Consider the following 13,861-nt stretch of genomic DNA (forward strand, 5'->3'; position numbering starts at 1 on the left):
CTACCAGCCCCGCATCTCTTATCTCCAGAATTCTTTTACCGAGAAGAAAAATAAACTTTTATCTGGTTTAAGCCACTACTGTTTCTGAGCTCTGTTACTAGCTGCCAAATGCAAATCTTAACTGATAGAGAAGTCCTTGACCGATTCTGAGCACGGGAGCCCAGGACAGGTCTGCCCACCTGGTGGCTCTGCAGGGGTGGACTCTGGGAAGTGGATCGTCCTGGAGAGCACCAGGAGGTAAAGATGGCTTGGCAGGTGGGGCAGACAGTGAGACTATACCTCACAAGGGTCGCTGATTTTCTTTTCCCCCAGGACACCTTTGCTGAAGAACTGTTACACAGTGGCTATTTAAAATGTCTATTGATGGAGTAATTTGAAGTCTGCTATTGTTGACTGGCCTCAAAGCTGGGCCATTGAGTAGGTGGGTGCTCTTTGTGCCTAAGAAAGCAGCAGGTGAAGGATGGAGCAGGATGGGGTATCAGCATTACAGGAAAGTCAAGCGAACTCCCTGGAGGCATCTCCGGGGGAAAGGACGTTTTGTTACAGGCGATTGTCTAATGAAGAGACAGTCAAAGTCTAATGAAGGTTGTTTTTAAGTGGGTAGCAACCGGAAGTAATGTCCAAAACGCGTACCCTGCTGTAACTTATAAAGTGAATTCAGATGCTACGGGTTTCTAAAAGGGAGACCGTGGATGTTGCTAGTTTAAAGGTGCATGTAATGTCACGGTGAGTGGGTGTCTCTTCACAATTAACTCACTTTGAGGTTAGGAAGGACTCCCACATTTTACATTAGACATTTCCTGTTTACACGGACAATGAAAGTATGACCAAGCTCTAGCTCATTGTGAGCCTAACACTTGGGAGGCTGAGGCAGGAAGATAGCGGTGAGCTTAAGGTCAGCATAGGGGACATAGTGAGTTCCAGGGCATCCTGAGCTACAGTGTTAGATCCTCTTCTCAAAAGATAGGAAAAAAAAGTTCCATCCCCACAGCACACGTATTAAAGTGACACAGAGGTTAGCTTGGACCTGTGTGAGGTCCTGTGTAATTTTACCATCCTACAACTGTCCTAACCAGTGAGAAACCCAAGTCCAGGGCCAGCAAGGTCAAAATCTTTTCAGGTCAAAATGCTTTCCTAAGTTTGATCCCTGGTATTGACTTCCAAGAATTATCTTCTGCCTTCATTGCTCATACCTTGGTACCACATGTCTGGATGTACACACATCACACGTCTCTGTCTCTTTCTCTCTCACACTCACACAACAACTACTATTATTACTGTTGTTCTTTTTTAAAAATGCTGCAAGATCCCCAGTGGCAGTAGGCAGCAGAAATGCTGTAGGTCCCAAATGGTGGTGGCGGGCCATGTGGTGGCAGGCAGTGGGCCCTGGGAGCAGCCAGTCCCAGGCAGAAATGGCTGCTGGTCCCCGAGCAATGGCTGGTCCCAGGCAGGGAGACACATGGCGGGTGGGCAGAAGACAGAGACATGGATAGACACGACATGCAGGGTGAAGTTGAATGTTTATTCAGGGAGTTATGGAGGAGGAAGAGTGAAGGGGGGGGACAAAGAGAGAGGGAGAGAGAGAGAGAGAAGAGGAGAAAGAGACAGAGAAGGGGGAGCAGAGAAGTGGGGAGAGAGGCAGAAGCGAAGCTGCCTCTCCGAGAGGAAGATGGAAAAGAGAGCGAGCTCAGGCCGGAAGCTGAAGATCAGCCTGCCTCAGCGGATGGGGAGGGGAATGGGTGTGGCTTGTCTCTTAAAGGGACCAAAACCATAACAATTACTACTACTAATAATAAATTAAATTAAAAATAAATTTCAATTCCAGGACATACATCTCTTGTGAACTAAATGTGCTAGCTTACTCTTCCACACTTTTGTTTTCTTAAAACATGAGTTGGGGGCTGGAGAGATGAGTCAGAAGTCAGAGCACAGGTTGTTCTTTCCAGAAGACTCAGGTTAGATTCCCAGCACACAGGAGGCAGCTCACAGCCATCTCTAACTACAGTTCTCTTCTGGTCTCCCTGGGCACCAGACACAAAACATGCATATGAATCAAATGAATCTTTTAAAACTATGAGTCAGGACCCTAGAGTTCCTCTCAAACTTGACATGCACAAGGACTTAGAGGCCTCAGTACACTCACAAGTTTCAAGTCTGTTGTAGAACTGACCTTCAGCCTTTCCCTTCACTTAGGGGAGGACAGATGCTACCTGAAATATCTTTTTAGTTTATCATGTCTCCTCATCGTTTGCCTTGATTTTTCCAGAATGACATGCAAGAACCCAAATGCTGTTGAATATTCAGTTGTAGACATCTGCATGTCTACCAGAGGATTTTTATAGTAACATGAGTTAACCATCAGTTTGTTCAAGGTAATTTTCTTTTTTTTTTTCTTTTTTTCTTTTTTGTGTGTGTGGTTGTTGCTTGTTTTTGTTTCCTTTCATTCATTTTTTAAATTCAGTGTTGCTATGAAGGCTGGTTAGCTTGCTACGTACTATGTAGCTCATAACTCTTGGCTATCCTCCTGCATCAGCTAAGATTACAGGCTTGTGTCACCATGCCCAGCTTCAGATATTAGGGTTTGCATGATGCTTCCCTGGAGTTCCTGGGTTGCATCTTGCTAAGGTCTGCACACAGGAGGAAGGAAGCTGAAGCATGCAGTCTGCTCTGCACATGTTCCCTGTGTCTCCAGCTAGATAACAATAGCTGCCACTTATGAGGTGCTGGAAGCAGGCAGCTAAGCTGCTGGTCCATATTTCAAGCCCAATGAAGATTCTGGGAAGCAGCCATCCTGGCGAGGAAACGGTTTCAGAGCTGCGGCTCAGGGTCACAGGGAACAGCTGAACAAGGGCAATTCCAGGTCTCGCTGACTCCTGTGTGGCTCAGAGGCTGACCTGTCACTCTTATAAATAATCTGGAGGAGAACAAGGCCAACTGTCTCTGGGCGACACCTGATCCCACATTTATCCTTCCACTCTGCCAAGCTGAAAGACCTTATGGTGATTAAATATTTCTGGCCAGCAATACCCTGCCATTTTATTGAAAAATGATACACTGATATCTTTTATAGTCTCTTTTTGTTGTTGAGACAGGGTCTCATGCAGTCCAGGCCAGTCTGTAACTCATTGTGTACCCAAGGATGACCTTTAATTTCTGATCCCCCTGTCTCCATCTCCTAAGTACCAAAACTAAAGGTGTGCCTAGTTTTCAAACCAAGGGTTCTGTACGTGCAGGGTGAGCACTCTGCTAACTGAACCACATCTCCAGCCCTACAATTGTTTCCATAGAAACACACATTCCATCCCAGCACTAACTGTCCAGAGGGGGCTATGCTGCATGAACTGTCCCGAATCACTGTAGTTCATCGAGCATGCCGTGTGGAGGGTCCACTCCTTACGCTGTTTCTTACAGGATGGACCGGGCTCTCTCCCATGGGAGGCCTGACTCTGGATGTCACACAGCAGTAAATCAAACCAGTGACAAACCATATACACACAAAATACCCCAACAAGCAAAAACCAAGCAAAAGTAAATGAAGTAAATAGCGACGAGATAGCTCAGTTGGTAAAGGTGGTTGCTGCTAAATCTAACAACCTGAATTCGGTCCTTGGAACCCCTGCGGTGGAGGGAGAGAACCGATTCCCAAAGGTCCTCTGAATTCTAGGCATGGACACCCACATGCACACGCACATACACTAATAATAAACATAATTAAAAACAACAACTCCACGGTCCCGCTGTGTTTAAATGACTACAGGGCACACATCTTTATCTCGCTGTGCCCCAGTCCTCCAGAGGCCGAGAGAAGGACACCCCTTTTCAAGGTATCTGTGAGGAGAAGAAAAATGGTGGTTGTCATTTTCCTTGGGGAGAGGGGAGCAGGTGTGGGAAATCCCTTCTCAAAGGATGAAGGACATTTTGTTGTAAGAGAGGCATGCCAAGCTCATAGAAGTTTTGGTCTGAATCTTTTTGTGGACTGTTTAAGGTTTTCAGAGCAGAGCTGGAGTTTGCTGGGAGACTTCACTGCGGAATTGAAACCCTAGAGTTAAGAGAAAGGAAGGTGTGCCGGAGGAAAGTGAAACACAACCAAGAACTAGGGTGTGGATTTCTCAAAGACTTGCCCCTTTCAAGTTCTGAGTCAACACTGGTGTTGGGGTTTCTCAAACATTGCCTTTTTCCAAGGCAGAGAAGGCCCAGATCAAAGACATGTTCCTGCTAAGGCCTGTAGGCAAGCCTGTGGTGTGTTTTTGTGATTAATGATTGATGTGGAAAGGGGCCAGCACATTGGGGATGGTAGCACCCGTGGGCTGGTGGCCTTCGGTTATAGAAGAAGGCCAGCTGAACAAGCCGTGAGAGGCAGGCCAGTAAGCAGAGTTCGTCCATGACCTCTGCTTCAGGCCCTGCCTCCAGGTCCCTGCTATGACTTCCTTTGATGATGGGCTATGATGTGGAACTGTACGCTGAAATAAACCTTCTCTTCCAAATTGCTTTTAGTCAGGGTGTTTGTTTGTTTGCTTTTGTGTTTTGGGGGTGTGTGTGTGTGTGTGAGATAGATTTAATTTTATTTTGGCATTATAATTTTTTTTTTAAACAAAGTATAATGTAAGCTTAAGCATTGCCTTCCTGGCTAGTTTTCTTGCTTGTGAAATTGATGTCCCAGGAGTTATAGAGCATTAGGTAAGAATTCTGAGTCAGAATGAGCAATTCACTGGAGAGCCTCATGTCTTCCCCACCCCCACCCCATCCTTTTTCACCAGAGAATCTGAAGGGAGCAAGGACATGGCTTGGCCACGCCGGCCTTCTCATCTGTTTGCTCTGGTTTTGGGCTCACGTTTTTCCTTCCTCTGCAGTGAAGACTCTTTTTTGTTGTTATTACATTTTTAAAATTGTTTTTATTGAGTTATATATTTTTCTCTGCTCCCCTCCCTTCCCATCCTCACCCATGGTCCCCACGCTCCCAATTTACTCAGGAGATCTTGTCTTTTTATACTTCCCATGTACATTAGATTTATGAATATCTTTCTTAGGGTCCTCTTTGTTCTAGGTTCTCTGGGATTGTAAATTGTAGGCTGCCTTTTTTAATTTTTAAAATTAATTAGTTAATTAATTTTTGCTTTATTGGTCAGGGTGTTTTATCATTGCAATAGAAACCCTAAGATACTTGGCTGGTAGAATTTTCCATTATCTTGGTTGTAGTGGTGACAGGGTTGACCTCTAAGACAAGAGAATAAAATTCACAAAGGCAAACATGCCATGTGAAGGAAGCTAAGAGAAAACTTTGTGGTGTGTGTGTGTGTTTTAACAGACTTAATTCACTTTATTTTTCTTGTATAAAAACCATTATGTGGTGGCCAGAGCTGGAGCCTGGGTCCTTTGAAATACTGGTGTGGGTTTTCACAAGATGGTCAGCGAATTCCTGATAAGAAGACTTGGTGAACACAGTCTCTTTCCAGAGGTTTCCAGAGGTCAGGTAGCTATAGGTCTTAGAGATGGCATCAAAGCTGGCCTTGGCAAAGTTACCCAGAGTGGCAATGCGGCCCCTGGCTGACGTGTAGCAGTCATCATTACTGCCCATCATCAGTAGCTTCTTGGGCACAGGAGCAGAACCCATGCCAGCTGCCTCTGGGGGCAGGGATGCGATGTACCAACACAGAGCCACAGTGGCCTGCCACTTTGCGTGGAACAGTGTGAGACTTACCGGTCTTGTTCCCCCAGTAGCCTCTCTGCACAGGGACAATGGAAAGCTTGGCCAGGATGATGGCCCCTTGGATGGCAGTGGCTACCTCCTTGGAGCCCTTAACACCAAGACCAACATGACCATTGTAGTCCCCAATAGTGACAAAAGCCTTGAACCTGGTCCACCGGCCAGTCCGAGTCTGCGTCTGCACGGGCATGATCTTTGGAACCACATCCTTTTAGGGGTGCTCCCAGGAAAAGTCAATAATCTCAGACTCCTTAATGGGCAGGGTAGCTCTCCTCCAGTGTTAGGAGCCAATTTCCTCCTAAAATCATTGCAGGAACCATCACTCTGGGGAGTCTGCAGAGAACCCCACACCCATAATTGTGTTAGGAATCGTTCTATTGACAGAGCCTACCCCACACCCAAATTGGCTGATGGAGAGCTATCTGGAGAGCAATCTGTTAGCGGAACCCACCCCACATTCCAAACTATCTAGGGAACTAGGTGTGTCAACTTGTGACTTCTTGGCCTAGAGTGACCTGACCGAAGGTAACCTCCTGGCTACGTGACCAACATGAACCACGTGGCAAGAGCTCAGACCCCTGTGCCCATCCCCCAACTCCTTACCATATATAAGTTGTACCCCATCTCTAATAAACGGAGGCTTCGACAGGAATTCCAGCTTGGCCTCCTTCCTCTTTTCTAGCCCGTATCTTCCAGATAGTGCCTCTCCGGGACCCTGGAATAACTGAACGGCCAGACGGGTTACTGACCCTAGACGAGGTAACCCGTCAAGGCAATTACACTCCAGGGACTTGATCTTCACATCCTTAACCAGGCAACCCATCTTGGTGACAGGGATCCACTCCTTGTCTTCAGCTTTACTCTATGAGCTCCATGGCCTTGGCCATGACCACGACGGCAGCCTCTAAGACCTCTGCTAAATCCTTCATAGAAGCCACCACTTTCTCCTAATCCTGGGTCCCCCCCGGGCTCTCCTGCTGAACCGGTGTCATCTGCCATTTGGTGTTTTCTGGAAAAAGAAGCTTGACTGTGTTTTTTTTTTTTTTTAAGATGCATTTTTATCATATTTATGTGTCTGTGTCTGTGTGATAGCCACTGTGATGTAAATGGTATACAGTTATTCTGTACTGTTTAGGGGACAACAAGAATAAAAATCTATCCAGTTCAGTGCGGACGCAAATGTCTCCCACCAACAGTTGGCTGAACCCACGCATGTGGAATTTACAGATGCAGAGGGCTGGCGATCTTCTTAAATGTGAATGAAAAGGATCAAGAGTTGGGAGCTGTTTGGATTCCTGACTCCTGGCTCTGGCCTAGTGGGTTGATTAGATGTCTCTAGTGCTGTCTCTGCTTCTCATTTCCAGAATCTGTCAACATCAATGGATCCATGCTTGCTGTGTATTTATAGAATGCCTTTACTTCCCACTCTTCATCTTGTGCCCCTGCCTAGCTTCTCTAGAGATCCTTCCCCAGCTCCCGGCCTGCAGAGGGGACCTGGATGAACGAGGGATCTGGTTTAATGCAGTGCCTGCCTCGGTGCAAGATTCGCATTTGTGGTATCTCTCTACTGCCGTCACAGCAAACTTGTGTCTGCCCTGCTCCCATCCCTGAGAGACCCTGACATTGCCTTTCCTTCCCCACTGGGTTCTGGCCTACTTGGAATTTTGTTTTCTGCCTGCGCAACGGAGGATGCAGTGTAAAAATGATGCCCGGCCAACACCTCTCTTCTTGTCTACAAGAAGAATTCGCGCTTTGTGCCGTGTGCTCCCTAGAGCGCCTTTGTTAAGCAGGGTTGTTGGCAGAGAGGAAAACTAGAACGTGGAGAGGAGGCCAAGAGGCTCTTCCCAACACAAAAGAGGGGGATGCTTAGAAGGGAGGTGTACAGGAAGCTGAGACGGGAGGAAAGGTGAGTAGAGAAGGAAGCAGGGATGGGTTAGCTACACGGTTTTTGAAGGGAGAGAAAAAAATGCAAATAATAGTTTAAAGGGGGTTTTCTTGCTTTTCACATTCTCTTTGCTTCCTTAAACGTTCAAGTTGGGTTGGGTGGCACACAGCTGCGATTCAGAACTCAGGAGGCTGAGGCAGGAGGATTACCAAGAACTCAATGCCTGCCTGGGTACAACAAGGCTTCCAGTGGTATGTCTGCTATCTCCAAGAGATGTCAGCTAGCCACTCCATGGCCATTTGGTAAATTCTCTTTTAATTAATTGATTGGTTAAGGAATAACTGATCAATTGTGATAGTGTCTTGCTGTGGAACCCAGGCTGGCCTCAAACCAACTTTCCCTTTTCTTTATTCCTCTTTGTGCTCCTCCTGCCTGCCCTCCTCTTCCCTGGGATTATAGGCCACTGCAGCCATGTCTGGCTAGTTAAAAGATTTAACTATAGAGACATAATACAAATACATCTTTTATCAGTAAAACACCTTTGGGGTGATGGTGGTGGTGTACCTTAGTGGTAGAATGCTTGTTTAGAATGTGCAATGGTTTGATAGCCATGGAGGGGCGTGGGATATTCAAACAAAAGCTGTTTTTCAGCAAGAGCTAGAACAACCAGCCCAGCCTATCTATGGAATTCTAGACTGACCTCAGGAACACAGTAAAACCCTGTTTCAAACAACAAAACCCAAAACACCAACCAAAGAGCAAGTAGATGGCTCAATGGGTAAAGCACTTGTGGGGTAACCCTCATGACCCGAGTTTGATCCCCAGAGTCCCAGAAAAGGCAGAAGGAGAGCACCAACACCACAAAATTCTCTGCTCTCCACACACGTGTTGGAACACACTTTGTGCCCCACACATCCACACATCCACCACAATAATAAAAAACCGAAACTGAACCAAAGCTGGGGCTGTAACTCAGTTACTAGAATACTTGCCTCGCCAACTCTAAGTCCTGGGTTTGATCCCCAAATCCCGTAAACCATGTAGCGTCTCCAAGCTGTGATCTTCTCAGCACTCAGGAGGTGGCAGCAGGAAAGATCAGAAGTTCAAGGTCAGTCTCCGCCACAGTCAAGTTTAAGGCCAGCCTGTGACAGATGAGACCTTGTCTCAAAAACAAAACAAATCAAAACAAACCAAGAGATCGTCCCAGGTAAAGAGAGTTGGGTTGTGTATTAGCCTGGCTCTCCCCAACCCATTTCCTAGCTCTGCCCTTGGGCTGGTGGCTTAATTGGCACATTTGGGGCTCTTCCCCAGTCAAGCTTCAAACTGCTGAATCTTAGTTATCAGCATGATGCTGGGAAACTTCTGAGTCTCACATTAAACCCCGCTCAGCAACCCAGCTCCATCAGGGATAAACAATGATCTGGCGCCACCTTCCATTCCTCTGTCTTGTTTGGCTTTGTTTAAAACTCTGAGGAGGGGTGTAATTAGTTCCCTGGGCACCCTGTCAACGTTCCAGCATTCAGGGCATTGGTCAGAAAATTGATAAGTAAGAAATAAACACAATTAGGGAGCAACAAGAGAATAAACACAGAGAGCCCAACGATTCTGGAGAGGCCAGGAATTGGCCTTGGTCCTGGAGCCGTCCCTTTCAAGTGAGGGGTGTTTATCTCAGGCTGGCGGTTTGTATAGGTTTATCTTGGGCCAGGTAGGTTTTTATGACAGCGCAGTCAGCTTGTGACAGCTGTGGCCTGGGGAGAAGACCTTGGAAAAGCCATTCAGGAGTTTGGAGGGCCTTGGCAAGGGGCACTGGGGCCTCGCTAGGGCCTTAGCAGGGGTCAGCAGGGTGGGGAAGCCTTATAATCTACTATAGCTTGGGTGGGGGTTTAGTTAGGAGGGGCATCTTTTCGTGAGTTGCCTTTTTAGATATTAGGGAGAAGGAACCTTGCTGTGGCTTTTGCTGTTTGTTTAACTGTGGGACAGCTTGGCTCTTCATGGACCACAAAGCAATCACCAGAGATTCACGTTCAATGAGCTAGTGCTAGGTCTAGATAAGTAAACAAACAGCCATCGTTTTCAATCTTCTTTTATGTTGTTTTGGGTTTTCCCCAAGAGCAGAGGTGGGAAGGGTAAATGCTTTAAATTTGAATTCACAAGACCTAAGAATCAGTTCTCTGGGAGCTGGGAAGATGGCTCCGTGGGTCAGTTGTGCAAAGGTGAAGAGCAGAATTCAAATCTCTTAAAAAACACCCCCTTAAAAAGCTCGCTGTGGTAGGGTACGCCCGTAACCCCACCACAGTGTACGGAGCTCACAGGCTGCCTGCACGGTCTAGGCAGGCACAGCAATAACAACCCTCGGGACAGCTGTGGAGGCCTTGCCAGGCAGGGTTCACGCTCACTGCAGCAGGGTGGTGCTGACCCTAGGGTTCACAGGAACACGGAAATGAAACGGCGGGAAAGATCTCAGAGGAAATGAAATGGCGGGAAAGATCTCAGAGGAGATGCACGTTATCTCCTTTGACTCTAAGTGTCCAGGTTTAGTGGCATGCGCCTTAACTTAATTCACTGACATATCTCACTGGCCCAAAATTTCTATTTTTTTTTTTTAATTTAAGAACTTATTGTTATTGTGCCTTCATGTGAGTGACTATGCCACTGACCACTTGTGTGGAGGACATGGAGGACACCTTTGTGGAGTCACAGCTCCTCCTCTCCCTCTATGTGAGTTCCAGGGATCAAACTCAGGTCAGCAGGCTTGGACAGCCAGCACTCTAGCCTGCTGAGGCGTCTCGCCTGTCCACACAGTGGAGCCCTGGGGACGCCTGAATGTACGGTCCTCCTTCACTCCATCAACACATCCCTGTCCCTGGTGTGTGCCACCATAACCATGCTCTGCCTGTCCCATTCTTCCTAGAAACTTGATAAAAATGACTCGTATGGCTTCTATATGGTGGTCTTTGCCCTGTTGCTTGATGCATCTGTGGTCAAATCCTTCCACAGCCTTGGGAATAAAAGCACCCTGTGAACCACCCACAGCCTCTATTGTAGGCTAGAAAGTCTCTGAGCTCAACCCCAGGGCTTGAAAACCCACAAATCCGTGAACTTGAAAACCCACCAAGCCCCGGGTTCACCCCAAGCTCAGGACTTGAAATCTCACTGATCCCCACCCTAGAAAACTCCACCCCCAAGAAGCCATTTATGAGCCTGCCTCTTACTCAGTTTCCCTGCTGATTCTTGCTGGAGCAGAGAGAGCCATCCTTCGGTGTTTTCCCCAATAAATCTCTTGCGTGAGGTTTGCTGTGCGGTGTGACTCTGTGGTATTCCTTAACTACAGACTGCCAGGCTACCTCTCCCTTCAGAGCTGCGTTGGGGAAACCGTCCTCTTCAGAGCTGTAACACTTAAACCTAAACTACCCCCACCCTCCTAACCAGGGAGCCACTAAGACCCCAAACACAGTGTACAATATCATCTGCGTTCTTGGAAAGAGTAACTTTGTGTTAAAGCTTGTTTTTTCTCAACAGGATTGACATTGTATTATTGACGTTTCTTCCTCCACCCCCAAGACAGGGTTTCTCTGTGTATCAGCTCTGGCTGTTCTAGAATTTACTTTGTAGACCAGGCTGGCCTCGAACTCACAGAGATTTGCCTGCCTCTGCCTCCTCAGTGCTGGGATTAAAGGTATGTGCTGGCATCACCTGACTTGCTGAATTTTTTAATACATGACATAGAAGTGGTGTGCTTTTGTTATTTTCATCTCAGGGCTGATCCTCCTATATGCTATATGAATTGTGTGGATACTTATAATAAAAATGGGCAGCAGATAAATAATGAGGGCTGGAGATAGGCTCAAAAGAGGAAAAAAATGTTTGCTGCATGAGAACCTGAATCTGGATTCTCAGGACATACATAAAAAGCTGGGTGTGGTCATGCATATTGTCACCCCAGTGCTGGGATGGGAGGGAGACAGGAAGATTTCTGGGGCTTTCTGGTCAGCCAGCCTAGCTGGAAAATGCTAAACCCTGTGTTCAGAGGGAGGCATAAAGACAGAGAGTGGCACAGAAGGACACCAGATGACAGCTCTGGCCTGCTGCGAAGCAATTTCTTCCTAGTTAATGTCTTTCATTTTGGAGAGAAACTCCTTAAAGGCATAGGATATAAAAAGGGAGATGAAACAGGCGGATAGTTTAAATAAGATGTTACAGGGAGGTGAAACACTTCATCCTGCAGGGAAACACATTAAGTCAGGAACTAAACTCAGAATAGCTTGGCTGAGGGGGAGGGAGGCTCCCTGAAACTGACCAGACTCCCTAAGTTTCTCCTTCGCAGGCAGTGAGAACTTGCTTCCCAGTTGCTCTCAGACAAGCCAATCTACAAAGATGATTCTGGGACTAGACTGCCACCTGGAACTACTAGATGTACTAGACAGAAGAGGAGGGATTCTGGGTAATCCACATATGTCTTCTGGGGGAAGCCCAAAGTAGAGAAAGTTCCCTTGGATCCATGAACGAATGGACTTTGAGCCTTGGAGACCAAGCTGTGTGATGTCAACATGGCTTGGCTAGTCCAGGTATCAGTCAAGCACTCTGGAGCTGCACGGAATGCTTTTTATTTATTTATTTTAATGTGATTGTCATTTTAATTCTTTGTCCCCTCAAACTCCCTTGCTCTGTGTGTGTGTGTGTGCATGCGTGCGTGCGTGCATGTGTGTGTGTGTGTGTGTGTGTGTGTGTGTGTGTGCATGTTCATGGGCACCCAAGGTGGAGGCCAGAGGTTTATATCTGGTGACTTTCCCTGTTGCTCTCTGCCTTGGTGCTGCAGGACAGTTTTTCCCTGAACTGAAAGTTTACTGTTTTGGTGAGGCTGACTGTCCAGGTAGCTGCCAGCATCTGCCTTTCTCTGTCCCACAATGCTGGGGTTACAGGTGCATGTGGCCATACTTGGCTTTTTTTTTGTTTTGTTTTGTTTTTTTGTTTTTCGAGACAGGATTTCTCTGTGGCTTTGGAGCCTGTCCTGGAACTAGCTCTGTAGACCAGGCTGGTCTCGAACTCACAGAGATCCACCTGCCTCTGCCTCCCAAGTGCTGGGATTAAAGGCGTGCACCACCATCGCCCGGCGGCTTTTTTTTTTATATGGGTGCTGGGAACTCAAACACAGGCGCTCATATTTATATAGTACACTTTCTTACTCCTAAGTCACCTCCCCAACTCAGTTTTTTAAAAGTTCATTTTAAATTTTCACTCGTGTGTCTGTGTCTATGTGTATGTGCCATGTGTGCTTGGGTACCTGTGAGAGCTGGAGGGAGTCAGGTCCCTGGAGCTGGAGCTAGAGGTACCTGGAAGAGGTGCTGGCAACCAAGCCCAGGTCCTCCGGAAGAGCAGCAAGTGCTCTTGTATGCTGAGCCACTTCTCTAGTCCTCGACATTTTTTAAAAAAAAACATGCTTATTTATTTAGTAATTTATTTTTTTGAAATTAAAATAAGTAATTACCTCATTTCCCCTTTCCATTTCCTCTTTCCAACCCCTCCCATGATTCTCCTTGCCCTCTCTCAAAATCATGGCCTCTTTTTCTTTAATTTATTATAATTATGCTATATAATTATATTTAGTAATTATATATTAATTATACAATTAATTGTTTATGATAAATACATTTAATTTATTTAATTAAATTAATTAAAATTAACTTTCTGATATAGCCAAGGATGACCCTGAACTACAGATCTTCTGTTCTTCTGCTTCTACTTTCAGGGTACTATGATTACAGGTACGTGTAGTTGGCATTTTTTTTTTTGACCACCAACCAGCTCCCAAATAAAGACATGGAGACTTAATTATTAACTATGAATGCTAAGCCTTAGCTTGGGCATGCCCCACTAGCTCTTTTTTTACATAATTAATTTAACTTGTGTCTGTTCATCTATGCTTTGCCTCGAGGCATTTTACCTTTCCTTCATTCTGAATGCCCTACAGTCCTTCTTCTGTGTCTATCTGGCCTGGGCTTCCCTTTTTCTTTCGTCTCAAACCTCAATTTCTCTTCCTACTTCTCTCCCTGCCTGGAAGTTCTGTCTATACCTCCTCCTTCGCTATTGGCCATTCAACCTTTTATGAGACCAATCAAGTGCCTTAGACAGGCCAGGTAAAACAAAACACATCTTTACATAATTAAGCAAATGCAACAGCCTTTACATAGTTAAACAAATGAACATATCTTTACATAATTAAACAAATGCAACAGCCTTTACATAGTTAAACAAATGAACATACCTTTACATAG

General features: G+C 46.2%; 1 pseudogene; it reads right to left on the reverse strand.

The window, feature by feature from the left end:
• Positions 1-5,340: 5,340 nt before the first annotated feature.
• On the reverse strand, positions 5,341-6,703 carry LOC101989987 (annotated as a pseudogene).
• Between the last annotated feature and the right edge of the window lie 7,158 nt (positions 6,704-13,861).

The sequence above is a fragment of the Microtus ochrogaster genome, assembly GCF_000317375.1.
Source record: "Microtus ochrogaster isolate Prairie Vole_2 chromosome 14 unlocalized genomic scaffold, MicOch1.0 chr14_random_2, whole genome shotgun sequence".
Taxonomy (NCBI): Eukaryota; Metazoa; Chordata; class Mammalia; order Rodentia; family Cricetidae; genus Microtus; species Microtus ochrogaster.